General features: G+C 34.5%; 1 protein-coding gene across 1 annotated transcript in view; it reads left to right on the top strand.

Moving 5' to 3' along the window:
- The first annotated feature begins 7528 nt into the window (after positions 1-7528).
- The window catches only part of LOC133658141 (prolactin-releasing peptide receptor-like), a 103959-nt gene continuing 96008 nt past the window's right edge, over positions 7529-15479 (top strand). Inside the window, exons 1-2 of the mRNA XM_062059799.1 lie at positions 7529-7542; positions 11537-11624. The gene's annotated coding sequence lies outside the window, so the exon portion shown is untranslated. The remainder of the gene's footprint in view (positions 7543-11536; positions 11625-15479) is intronic.

Raw genomic sequence — 15479 nt, 5'->3', positions numbered from 1 at the left:
TTTCAAAGTTCTTACAGCACCATTCTATAGTTTACCTAATTTCTGATTCTCTTTAATTTTGACTTAGACTGTGAGATGTCGAACGATCTAAAATCTGCTGGTAGATTTCAACACGTCAAGTAGCGGCACCGGGCTGAAATCTGAGTGGAAGAAAGCTGTTGCGTAAACCGAAAGAGTAAAAAGAAATAGGCAGAAATTAAATGAGAAGAATGGACAATTCAGACAATACTAAAATACAAATAAGTCCAAATACAGAACATTTTCCTCATGCAATGGTCCAGGAACCGCTCCCCCCCCCCAAAAAAAAACAGGTCAAAAACATTGTGCTTTGTGTCATAAATGGTTATGGATATGATGTATTTGTTTTAGACATGTTCAACAAGTTACATTAAGGAACGTCACATGGTTACATTTGCACAATTCAACATATGTCAAAAGGAGTAGGGAGAAGCAATGCTCATAGTTAATCCTAACCCTTTTCTATAATAATTAATTCACAACATAACGTTTACATGTTTAAATTAAGTTCAATGAAAGAAAGGCATTTGGAAAAAAATTATTACCGGTACATCAATAATAATACAATCAATGGCATTGTGAATAAACTGAAATTCAAAATATAATTGCCTAATCAAAACTTTAAATACTTCAATTAATATTTTATCAATATTTTATCATAGGTCCTTGGGCCTCATGCATTAAGAGCTGTGTGGATTTCTTACAACAAATTCAGATGTAGGAATGTGTGCGCACGTATGCATTCAAGCACCTTTCTTTTTTGTATCCCAGTCAAGGTGGAAATGAGCCCCCATTTAAATACACAAAACATATTAAAATTAGCCATCTGCCTTGGATTTCTCATTTACACATTCAGAAAACACAAAGATAATGATCAAGACTGCAAAATAGAAGAATTTCACCGACAATGACTTGAAGGTGCTTCTTGCTGGAGTGTAAAAAATGTACTCTATTCCACGGTTGTTGCAAGCTACTGCAACAGTGCATGCATGCGCTGAGGAAAAGGTGTGGTTTAGTATTTCACACTTAACCCACAGCTTTTTAAAATGAGTGTACTTTGCACACAGCTGGCATGGCCGCTCTACCAACCGAGCCATGCCGCCCCAAATGTTTCCTGTTGCCATATACATATTCGTCATATGATAGTGCTTTTAGAGCACTATGTGTGCAGTCAGTAGCTCTGTTTAGGACAGTTGGGTGTCGGTGCATTTTTGCAAATTGCGCAAAAATACCGGCCTGTTCTGCTGCATTGTATGGGAAATTAACTGTTTGTAATAATATGTCTCTGATGTGCGCATGAATCAGTCTGAGGAGAGTTAGTTTGCACATTTTTTATTCAAACAGTTGCCCAGTATCACCTCTGTGTGTCGCCAAAATATCCACAGCATGTAGAAATGTGAGCACGTGAGCCATGAAGTTGCCGTGCGGCAGCGCAATCTTGATACTTTGCTGTGAAAAAAAGGCGTACGCCAGGTTTTTGTGCGAACGGCTAAAGTGGAACCGCACTTTTTTATTTTAAATGTTGCCTATTATTCACAATCCTTATCTGAGACAAGCACATATATATATTTTTCTTTCATTACATTACATTCATACATTCTAACTCGTAAATAAACGCTAGCAAAAGTCAGCTAACAATGGAGGTAATGGGAGTTATTGTATCTATTGCGCTTATAAAGTGGCCAAACACCTCCATCAATGTTTTATACACATGCTGTAAGCAGTGTTGGGTTAGTTACTGAAAATAAATAAATAAATGATAAATGGGTTATACTTGTATAGTGCTTTTCTACCTTCAAGGTACTCAAAGCGCTTTGACAGTATTTCCACATTTACCCATTCACACACACATTCACACACTGATGGCGGGAGCTGCCATGCAAGGCGCTAACCAGCAGCCATCAGAGGCAAAGGGTGAAGTGTCTTGCCCAAGGACACAACGGACGTGACTAGGAAGGTAGAAGGTGGGGATTGAACCCCAGTAACCAGTAACTAGTTACAATTACTAGTTACTTAATTTCAAAAGTAACTCAGTTACTAACTCAGTTACTTACATCAAAAAGTAATGCGTTACTGTGAAAAGTAACTATTTAGTTACTTATTTTTTTCTTCTTTTTTTTTTAAAGCTCCCATTAATGCCCTTTTAGCCTTCATTACAATACTGTTATTGCACTGGAGAATAATACAATCTGTTGATAAACTTGACATGCATTTTTATTTTAATTTTAACATAATTAATGAAAAACAGTGCAACATAAAAAGGCATTTCTCCTTTCTTTAAACTTGGACCAATGACCATTAATAAAAAACAACTTAAAGTGCAACATAAGAAGGCACATCATCTTCCTTGAAACATAGATAGTGAAATAAAGTCTGACATCTAAAGTGATGGTGCTGTCTTCCACACTTGGAGTCATGGAATGTACAATCCTTGTTTTCAGTGGCAGGATCATTGACACAGATGGTGAAGTTTCAGTGCTCAGTAGAGATGTAACAGTTTTGAAGGGTTTAAGCACCTGGAGGACCTCCTCTGCCACTCTCACATCATCATCAGACAGGGTGATGATGTCTTTGACATTTGTCTTCAGGGTCTTGTGGGTCAAGTCAGAGTATATAGCTGCCTGCTGCTCCAACATATCATAAGTGGAGTTCCACTTCGTTGGGACATCATGTATGAGCTTTATGAGTAGGCAGCTTTAGCATTTCTTGCTTTGTCTTAAGCACATGAGCAGCTGTTGTGCTAGGAAACCTCCTTCCTGATCCATCCTATTGACTGAGATGTGATGCCAAATTCACTACATGTGCAAAGCACCTATCTGTGGTCCCAGTCCTGCCTCATTCACTGCATTTATGTGATTTTTGGCATTATCACTTGTGACTGGGATATCTTTATCTTCCATTCCTCCACTGCTTGTGTCAGTACCTGCGCAAGGTGACTCTCGTAGAGGGGGCGTGTCTGCTCATCTGCCAGTATGCTGTGATGAAGTGAGCGCTTATCGTCACATAGTTTCCCTGGACGTCCACCAGTCTGTCGTGAGCGCAACAGATGATGCTCTGGATAGTTCATCCACAACTTTTTTCTTCTCCTGCTCATAAAGATCTGGCACAATCTTATCACTGAAGTGGGTGCGTGACGGGATGTCGTAACGTGGCTCAAGCACGTTCAGCATGTGTTTAAAACCCTCGTCTTGCACAACTGAGTCTGCTCCTATAAACACACCGATTAAATGGCGCGGGGCGTTCAAGCTCCTCCGTTACTCCGCTCGCCATGACCACGCTGTGTGTGGACTGAACGTGCATGCGAACAACCTTTTTGTTTTGTTTTATATATCAAACCGCGGATCACGTGTGTCCCTCCCCCCCACACCCACACCCAGACACACGGCTCTTTTCTTCTCTCCGGCTTGTGACAGAGGAAGATTCAGAAGAACGACACCGCAGCGCATCAGTTTCTAGCCGATACTACATAAAAAATAACGTAAAATAACGCAGTAACGCATCATGTAGTAACGGTAACTGAGTTACTGAATATAAAAAAATAACGCGTTAGATTACTAGTTACCGTCGAAACTAACGGCGTTACAGTAACGCGTTACAAAGTACAATGTAGTCCCAACACTGGCTGTAAGTATGTATGTAATGTATTAACAGGCACATTCATAATGACATGTAACATTGACCTTTTTGGTCATTTTAAGCATACAGCAACGTATTCTTTTCACAGACACATCACAACTTTCGCATTTTCCTTCATTAGAGACAACAAGGACTACTTTGGAAAAAAATGTGATTTTTGAGCCTGCATATAAGGAGGATGAGCTACAAGTTTTAGAAGCTGAGTGTTAAACAGGTCCAGTACGTAGCAGTATTGCTAAGTGCTAAACAAGAAATACAAACATAAGAAAACAATCCCTCGCTGTACAATGTCTGCTCTCACTGGGATGCCGACTGATGGGATGTTTATATCGTCCCGTTTCAAAGAAGAGTTACCGTATTTTTCGGAGTATAAGTCGCACCGGCCGAAAATGCATAATAAAGAAGGAAAAAAACATATATAAGTCGCACTGGAGTATAAGTCGCATTTTTGGGGTAAATGTATTTGAGAAAACCCAACACCAAGAATAGACATTTGAAAGGCAATTTAAAATAAATAAAGAATAGTGAACAACAGGCTGAATAAGTGTACTTTATATGAGGCATAAATAACCAACTGAGAACGTGCCTGGTATGTTAACGTAACATATTATGGTAAGAGTCATTCAAATAACTATAACATATAGAACATGCTATACGTTTACCAAAAAATCTGTCACTCCTAATCGCTAAATCCCATGAAATCTTATACGTCTAGTCTCTTACATGAATGAGCTAAATAATATTATTTGATATTTTACGGTAATGTGTTAATAATTTCACACACAAGTCGCTCCTGAGTATAAGTCGCACCCCCCGGCCAAACTATGAAAAAAACTGCGACTTATAGTCCGAAAAATACGGTAATCATAATCCTCACGTAAGTATAAAAAAGGGGATGCAGACGAATGTCTTTTCATGTCTTTCTCGCTATCTCTCGGTCTAAGTTAACCAACTTCTCGGTTTATGGCCACAAACTTTTACTATACAAGTGAGCGGCATTATTTATAATCAAGACAAACTTTCTTTTGTGATCAATGCGCCGGTAAAAGTAGTTCCTCTGCATTATTGCTTATAATAACGATATCGCTGGTATTTGGTTAATATTCAGGTCCCAAAATGTAAATGTAGTATTCTTAGCGTTTTTTTATGTTTTTAGAGGGTTTTATGGGCGCAATAGACTCAATAAAGTAATAACTCCCATTAGTGGTGCAGTTCCCTTTTAATACATAAGGCCCCAGGTTAATACGGGACTGCGTCTGGGTCCGCACTCAAACTGTGGTCTGCCAGTTAGTGATCCCTGCATTAGTAACACCAGCACAGTTTACCTGTACCCTTCTCGAGAGAGTCAATTACAACCAAACATTATCTTCGGAGAGGCAACATTTTAATTACAACCATTTTTTTTTGGGATCTCATCAGAAATGGTTTCTTGTTCGCAAACCAAAATTTTTCCAGTCGCCATTCTTTGTGTTCTATAGTCTCGATGCAGTAAGAAGAATCGATCATAACTTAAATTGTATGTCATAGACATGTCATTTTCCTGAATGTATTGTCCACTTGAAAAAAGGGAGAAACGGCTTCAGGAGAAGAATTTTTTGGCTGTCAAGTGTCCAATTGGCGTCACACATCCGGCTGTAGTAATACAAGGTGGAGGTATTACTATTAATATTGTTTTATTTATTATTATCATTACATATAGGGCTTTAAAGGACATATGGTTCAGATGTACACTACCGTTCAAAAGTTTGGGGTCACCCAAACAATTTTGTGGAATAGCCTTCATTTCTAAGAACAAGAATAGACTGTTGAGTTTCAAATGAAAATTCTCTTTTTCTGGCCATTTTGAGCGTTTAATTGACCCCACAAATGTGATGCTCCAGAAACTCAATCTGCTCAAAGGAAGGTCAGTTTTGTAGCTTCTGTAACGAGCTAAACTGTTTTCAGATGTGTGAACATGATTGCACAAGGGTTTTCTAATCATCAATTAGCCTTCTGAGCCAATGAGCAAACACATTGTACCATTAGAACACTGGAGTGATAGTTGCTGGAAATGGGCCTCTATACACCTATGTAGATATTGCACCAAAAACCAGACATTTGCTGCTAGAATAGTCATTTACCACATTTGCAACGTATAGAGTATTTGTTTAAAGTTAAGACTAGTTTAATGTTATCTTCATTGAAAAGTGCAGTGCTTTTCCTTCAAAAATAAGGACATGTCAATGTGACCCCAAACTTTTGAACGGTAGTGTATATGCTAAATACGTATAAATAAATGTGTAAAATGTATAAAAGAAACCCAAAATGAGATTTTAGAGTTTAGACCAGATAAATCACTGTTGTTTTGTTGACTGTAAGGATGTGTTGTTTTCTTCTATTTCCTCTGTCCTGGCTGTCCAGTACAAAACAACAATAAGGGGACATCAATATTAAAACATGTCACTCCCCTGCTATGCGTCATCAAAGATAAAATGGTAAGCAAGCAAATTATTTCTGTTTTCCAACACGACGGTTGACTTGTTTTTAAAATTGTTTGACAGATAAATGTGGCTCCAATTGTGTTTGCACCAAATACTTCACGTGCCATTTAAGGGTGAGTCATTTTTATTGTATTTTGTGTTTTCATACAGTGGTTTTATGCTTGTATAACAACTAAACTATGACTTTAAATGCCTATATAGTTTTATGATGGGGCTCATTTCAACTATGATTCCTATATTGTGGAAAAAATAGTTTAACATTTTTAAGAAATTGGAAGTTAACCAGCTTCCAGAAGTAATTGTGGTCAACTTTGGAGATTCGACTTAAAAAAAAAAATTAAAAAAAATCAGAATCAGAATGATTTTTATTGCCAATGTCAGTGAAGAGCTTCACAAACTTGGAATTTTCTTTGTTCAAATAAAATAGAATCAAACTAGACCAAGATAATAACATAACAATATAAAATGGAATATATAACATAATTAGATTATTATTAACTGTTTGCATGCTCTGAAATCAAACCTGACAACAATTCATATTTCCGTTATTTCTTTTATTTTCTGTCATCTCCGAAAAGATGTCCTGATCCTCCCTCCCCAGCACCCCGTTACTTCCTCCAGGTGATCAATTAACCCATCAAACTTCATTTATATAACGCGTTTCATGCACAGGCATGTGGCAATACAAAGTGCTTTACAAAAAAAAAAAAAAGAGATGAGAACACACACACACACACACACAGCACTATTGACACAAACAAAACATGGCATGGCACTGAGGATTGATGGAAAAAAGCCACCTTTGAGGCGTCCACATTGGAGAATGAAGAAGAAGAAGTATGAAACAGATTATAAGATATATGTAAAAATCAAATATAAATAGTACATTATTACATTTATAAAAATATAACATTGAGAGAACATTAGTAGAAATAATACCAATAAATAAAATAGAAAATACCAAAATAAAATACAAATTGATCTGTTACTCTTAACGTGTGTGAGAATCCACTTAAAATCAAGACTAATGAAGGAAAACCAAAAGGTTGCTATTTCGCCTAAATAGAAATGAGACACAATTGCAGCGTTTTTCATGTAAATTGTTCATGTGTGCAAACATGGATGGAGGTGGCAAACACTCTTCTCTTCTGAGGTGTGTTGGGATGGAGGTTAAAATACGTGAGTCCTTCTCAGTCCTCCCTCCCTCACTGCCTCCCTTCCTACCTTTCCCTGTTCACTCTGGCTCAGTGAGTCCTTTTCACTGTGGGCTGCAGGAAGAGCGTACATAGCTACATTTTTTCTTTTATCAATAAAACAATTAGAAAGAGAAAATAAAAATCAAGAAGTTTTGAAAGCAATCAGACAAGGATTTTATTCCGTTTGTTTAATTTCCATAACAGCAGCTCAGGTAAGTGGTTCATATTTGTGCTTATTATATGTACATCATTGTTCCACTTAGACAATTGTAAAACAAACAAATCATTAATCCAAAAAATGTATGTAAAGAAGGTATTAATTTGCATATATCATTCAATGATGCATATTGAATCTTTTCTGCAAAAAATATTTACTATACGTATTTAAAATTACTTTTTTTATTCATTCAGGTTTTAGGGAACAATTTGAATACGATATATTGATGATGCATTTTGCTTTTTTTTTGCAAAAAAAATATTTACTAAACATATCCAAAATTATATATATATTTAAAAAAATTTAAATCAGCTTTAAGGGGACAATTTGGATACAATATATTGGTGTTAGATGGTGTCTTGCAAAGAACATGTTTTATTCAAAATATGTGTTTTGAAGTTATTTTCTGCAGACAAACCAATTATTGTTATGGCTATGGTATTTGTTTATTTTGAATATGCATACAGTTACAATATGGTACATCATATATTTTCAATTTCTCTTTACAACATGTCCAAAAAGGAGTATGAAGAAGCACAGCTTTTATAAATCCCTTATATAAATCATTGCAATTTCTAAAATATTTGTTTGTTCACTTCCTGTGCTGATTCTGTAACACAAACAAACCAATGCACTAATAATAAATAATAAATAAATCATTGAAAAAGTATGCATTTTCCTCCAAGAACCAATGCATGTTTAAAAGGCATTACAAGCCTAATAAAAACACAATTGTATATATATATATATATATATATATATATATATATATATATATATATATATATATATATATATATATATATATATGTATTTATATGTATACATGTATATATATTTACATGTATATACATATATATATATATATATATATACATATATATATATTTACATGTATATACATACGTATATACATATACATGTATGTATATATATATAAGTATATACATGTATATGTATATATATATATAAGTATATACATTTATATGTATCTATATGTATATGTATATACATATATATATATACATATACTGTATATGTACAGTATATATACACACATATATATGTATATACACACATATATATATATATATATATATATATATATATATATATATATATATATATATATATATATATATATATATACATACACATATATCATATATATACACATATATATACACATATATATATGTATATATCTATGTATTAAAAAATTTAAAGTACCAATGATTGTCACACACACACTAGGTGTGGCGAAATTATTCTCTGCATTTGACGCATCACCCTTGATCACCCCCTGGGAGATGAAGGGAGTAGTGAGCAGCAGCGGTGGCCGCGCCCGGGAATCATTTTTGGTGATTTAACCCCCAATTCCAAACCTTGATGCTAAGTGCCAAGCAGGGAGGTAATGGGTCCCATTTTTATAGTCTTTTGTATGACTCAGCCGGGGTTTGAACTCACAACCTACCGATCTCAGGGCGGACACTCTAACCACTAGGCCACTTAATAGGTGTGTATATATATGTTTGTATATATATATATAATAATAATAATAATAATACCTGGGATTTATATAGCGCTTTTCTAAGTACCCAAAGTCGCTTTACATGTAGAACCCATCATTCATTCACACCTGGTGGTGGTAAGCTACTTTCATAGCCACAGCTGCCCTGGGGTACTGGGGTAGACTGACGGAAGCGTGGCTGCAATATGCGCCAACGGCCCCTCCGACCACCACCATTATATATATATATATATATATATATATATATATATATATATATATATATATATATATATATATATATATATATATATATATATATATATATATATATATTATACAAACATATATATATATACACATATATACATATATATATATATATTATACAAACATATATATATATACACATATATACATATATATACATGTATATATACATATATATATATGTGTATATGTATATATATGTTTATATGTGTATATTTATATATATATATATATATATATATATATATATATATATATATATATATGTGTGTGTTAATGTATATATACATATATATGTATGTATATATACATGTATATATGTATATTCATATATACAAATGTATATGTATATATACATGTATATATGTATATACATATATACACATGTATATGTATATACACATGTATATATGTATATACATATATACACATGTATATGTATATTTGTATGTGTATATATATGTGTATATACTGTACATATATATATGTATGTATATGTGTGTATATATATATATATATACATATACACATGTGTTGTTTTTATGAATATATGTATAAATCTATGTACTGTATGTATGTATGTATGTATATATGTGTAAATACAGTATGTATATATGTATAAATCTATGTACTGTATGTATGTATATATGTGTAAATACAGTATATATATATATATATATATATATATATATATATATATATATATATATATATATATATATATATACATATATGTATACATAAATGTATAAGTGTGTGTGTATTTATAATATGTTATAATAATAATAATAATAATAATAATATAATACTGTACAAATTTATTTTTCTTTTCTAATTTTTTAAAACTATTTTATTATTAGCAGACTTTTTTTTATTTCATATAGATTTGAAACATTTTTTCCACAAAACTACCGTCTATCCTCAATATGGTTAGAATAAGTACAATAATAGGTCCTGATTAGGGATGATGTTTGATAAGAAATTATCGAGTTCGAGCCCATTATCGAATCCTCTTATCAAACCGATTCCTTGTCGATTCTCTTATCGAATCCAGATAGGTTGTTGTATATGGAAAAAAACACAATATTTGGTTTAACAATAGCTCACTTTTATTTTATAAGAAAAAAATAAATAAAATAAATAAATAAATATTGACTGTTACCCCCTAAAAAATTAAATAAATAAATATTGACTGTTGTTACCCAAAGTATATTTAGTGGGATTTTTCAGAAAAACAAATATATACAGTAACACAAAAACAACCTGTGGTTCTTAACCTTGTTGGAGGTACCGAACCCTACCAGTTTCATATGCGCATTCACCGAACCCTTCTTTAGTGAAAAATAAAATGTTTTTTTCTTTAATTTAATCTTAATTTATAAATATTAATCATGAAATCATGTTATTATTTTAAAGAAATACTAATAAAGATATATTTTACAAACAGAAAGTTACAGGAATGTACACATGATCCCATGTTCACATCTCATTGTGCAACATGTGAATGTTTTAGTGGGAACTAAATGCGATATCTGAAAGGGGTACAAATTATTTCCAAAACAGGACCCCCACCCACACATATAATTCTAGTACACAGCTCATGAAAAACAATATTTTTTGTTATTGTCATTGTAAGTGGGCCAAAACACTTATATTAGAAAATAATCTCAAGCAAATGACTGCTGTTATTTGATTATAATAATAAAACATTTAACTTGTTATTTAGTCAGGTTTGGGACAGGTGTGCTGCTGGTGTGGCCACAGTGCATGTGTCTGACATCGCTCACATGTGCTCCACTGAATGCTCAAGGAGTTTTTACGTTTGCTCACACATATGGAAAATTAGAGGAAACATTGTTTTGGGGTATCCATAATACGTCGATAGGGAGAAGTTTTTATTCACACGATGAGTCGGGTGTGTCTTGACCTCCACGGCGGAGGCTCCGCCGAACCCCTGTGGCCGACTCACCGAACCCTTAGGGTTCGATCGAACCCAGGTTAAGAACCACTGCTATAGGTGTATAAATAATAATATAGTGTTAAATAAAATCAGTCCCTTGGGCACAAAACTGAAAATAATACAGCTCTCCAAAAAGTGCACTTCTGCTGCTATTGGAACATACTAACTACACACACTATGACACTAAGAACACCACAGTCATCAATCAACAATTCTTCTTCCAAAAAATTTGCATGTCTGCTTTTTCAGGATCAAGTCTGACCCGCTCTTCGCTAATCGGGTCACCAACGGTGGAAAAAACACGTTTACTTGGCGTGGAACTAACTTGGACACACAGGTAGGTTTGACGACATCCTCCTCCAGTCTGTATCTAAACCTTCTGGGGTCCATCAGTGTGGCCTCCTCCAGGAATGACTGCACATCCTTGTCCTGGAGGGAAAATGAGGGACAGACACAGCATAGAATTAGGGTGGAAATTAGCTGAATTGATTGATTGATTGATTGAGACTTTTATTAGTAGATTGCACAGTACAGTACATATTCCGTACAATTGACCACTAAATGGTAACACCCAAATAAGTTTTTCAATTTGTTTAAGTCGGGGTCCACTTAAATCAATTCATGGTACAAATATATACTATCATCATAATGCAGTCATCACACAGGTTAATCATCAGAGTATATACATTTCAATCAATCAATCAATCAATCACATTTAATTATTTACATTATTTACAATCCAGGGTGTGGGATGTGTGGGGGGGGGGGGGGTAGGTTTGGTTGATAACAGCACTTCGGTCATCAACACTGAATGTGAAGACTAGGGTGTCTGTTATTAAGTCTTTAGAATTAGTATGTGGAATTAAATGATGGACTGGATTAAGTAATGAAGTTAAACATTGTACTGATATGATCCACTTTAAGAGGTTGTTCAAATTAATAGTGCTCACAAAGTACAAAGAAGAATTATGAGAAATACTTTCAACCTTATTGAAAATAAGATATTCTTCATCTCAGTATATTAATAATGACTTAATTAATTAATTACATATTACAAAACTGTTGTATATACTATATCACAGATGTTATTTTATTATAAAAAGGTCAGTAAATGATGTATATATTTGTAAACGCTCTGAAGTGGGAAAGGGGTAGGATTAAATAAGCTTTACTTCTTCCTACTCCTTTTCGGACATGATGTAAAGTGAATGATATGAAACTGTGATGTGTTATGCTGTAAGTGTGTTCATGCACGAAATAAACTAAAGAAAGAAAGAAAGCACTAGTTTATTAGACAGACCTGCAAACTCTGGAGTGGTGTAGGCTACAAGATAACGTTAACGTTATCAGACACATACAAAAAGGCTAACGTTAACGTTACCGTTAGCCACTGACTGTGCTTAGGTAACGTTAGTCTAGCTAACATTACTGCAGTCCTAGTTGACATAAGAGGTAACCTTATTTTAGCCTAAAGGCTACAAGTGAGCAAATATGGAAATTAACCGGCAACAGTTAACGTTAGTTACTCACCGCCACTGCAGGTTTGAGGAAGAGGGGCGTGCTTCGTCATCTCTGTCGCTGCTTCTCCACGTGTCGAAGACACGACACGGTTCTCGAACGTTCAGGTTATGTGCAGCCTAAAAATGTTTCAACATGCTTGTTGTACTTCCCCCCTTACATGAGAGCAAAGCCTGGCAATAATTGCAAATTGCCTTTTCCTCGTCATATTTTTTTGTAAAATAGCCATGCCTTGAGGCGTTTTTTCCGGTCCGTTATTTTTGCTGCTTGTGTGACATTACAGGAAGTGATGTAGCTCAGTCATTAGACTGAGCTACGTCATTTCCTGTGATGTCCCACAGGGCATTTCCTGTGAAGGGGGATTCATTCCCAGGGATTCGAATAAAGAACCAACTCTTTTTCTTTACTATAGTGCATAGTAAAGAAAAAGACTTTAGTGGCCTTGAAAAGGGTAACCGGTTCTCAAAAAGGGATTCGAGTCCATGGAATCGGTTCTTTTCTTATCGAACAACCGGGAGAACCAGTTTCGAACATCATCCCTAATCCTGATTCTATTATTTTATTTGTATTTCATTATTTTACACTGTTTTCAAATGTTATTAGGAAGTTTCCATCATGTGAATAAAATCATGCAGTTACCTTATGGACAGTGAACATTCAAATCTGGTGCAATTAGACACGTTCTTCTGCAATCATTAGCACATTTCAATAGCGTGCCAATGTAATATACATAGTCAATGTATTGTGACTGAAGATGACACTCGCATAGACTTACACCTAAGTGATTGAATAGAACAGACGTCATTAATCCTCTTTAAAATTCAACCATTGTGCATAATCAGCCTTGTCTTATTGTGCCTTTCATAGTCCAGTCACCTCCTTGTCATACAATGGAACTTTGATTAAATGCCCCGTATAGTTTCCTGGGGGAGAAGGGCGAATCAGGGCCAAAGTAAACAACAAAGTCACCTGGAGTTCGTATGTGGCATTTGAGCCTTCTCAATTCTCCTCACGCCTTGCAAATTAGCCACACAGTCTGGATGGCTTCCACGAAAACCATGGAAACCGTGTTACTAGGCTGGGCTAATGTCCCTTGACAAGATGAGAGGGTATTTTGCTGCCTTATCATTGGAGGCAGAGTAAGAAATGTAACCAACAACACACACATCCACATATCTGGTCATTGACAAAGAACTTATGTACTACACTTCAAAGCAGAAATGGCATGAATAATAAACCATCGAGGACCGACATTGTCACTGTACCTAACTGTTCATTATCAGCTTAAAAGGATAGAAAATATCCCATCATGCATTGCAGTCATTTCCAATATGAATACACTGTTACTTTAAGTAAGTCTCACTTGAACTTACAGGAGTGGAACTATATTTTGTGAACGTGTGTGCAATTGGCTGAAAGATTAATTTGGAAGTGAGGAAAAAAAAATAATCAATAAAACTTTAATTATATAGTGCACAGGCAAGATGGCACACAAAGTGCTAAAAACTAGTTTTAAAAAAAGGAGAAACTCCACATGCACACACAAACACAGCATTATTGAAAACATAGCATGGCACTGAGGTTTGAGGTAAAAGGCCACCTTTGAGGCATTCAGACTAAAAATTAACATCGTCATAAAAACAATATGAAACATACTTTAAAATATTTGTAAATGATAAATGAATGAATGAAAATGTAAATTAGTCAGAATAATAGTAGTAATATCAGCAATAAATAGAAAATAATGATAAGATGTGCTGATGTAATTACAAAAAACCAATACAATAATAATGTCATTAATTTAAAAAATATCTAATAATAAATGTATACAATACATATATTTGGTTTGAACAGTAAACCAATACAAAATTAATATTACTTCATTATTTTTTATTTATTTATCCATCCATCCATCCATTTTCTACCGCTTGTCCCTTTTGGGGTCGCGGGGGGTGCTGGAGCCTATCTCAGCTGCATTCGGGCGGAAGGCGGGGTACACCCTGGACAAGTCGTTTTTTTAATTTATATTTGTATTAATTATTTTCCAAAAATAACACCAGCCAGAACATATAACAAACAGAGAAAAAACAAAACACACAAGACAAAGCAAATACAACCAAACAAACAAAAGAAAATAAATTTAAATAATAACAAAAAAATAATAATAATAATATTACTTAATTAACAAGGTTGCAGTGTAACAAGCTTTTTTTGGATTGATTAAAAAATGCATTTATAAATAAATACATTAATTAAGAAAATTTAAATATGCCCCAACCTCTTCTTCTCATTATTCATTTGGCGGTGGGGAAAGAAGAAGCTTTATTCTTCCTGTTATTAAATGACATTTTTTTTAACCTCCTCCCCACCCCCCAAATAGAAAGAACTAAATCCTCAGTCCTCTTTGGAGGAAACAACACTGTTTTCAAGTCACAGGTTCACAAACGCAGTAGGGAGCTCACTGTGTTGTCCTTATACCTTCCTGCACACATCCTAGTGTCTTCTGTACTCACGTGTTCATACATCTGGATGAAAATCAAGAACTAATTCATACTCAAAGGCCATTTGTATCAATGAAGAGGCTGCATGCGTAACTGCTCTGGGTCGGCACAATGACGAGACTCGTTCCACTGTTCTCAGCTTTATGTCTTTTCCTTTCAACCTGCGGGCGACA

This window comes from Entelurus aequoreus, linkage group LG10, assembly GCF_033978785.1.
Source record: "Entelurus aequoreus isolate RoL-2023_Sb linkage group LG10, RoL_Eaeq_v1.1, whole genome shotgun sequence".
NCBI classification, from domain to species: Eukaryota; Metazoa; Chordata; class Actinopteri; order Syngnathiformes; family Syngnathidae; genus Entelurus; species Entelurus aequoreus.
Note: the sequence above shows the minus strand (reverse complement) of the source record. Positions and strands in the feature narration are given on the sequence as shown.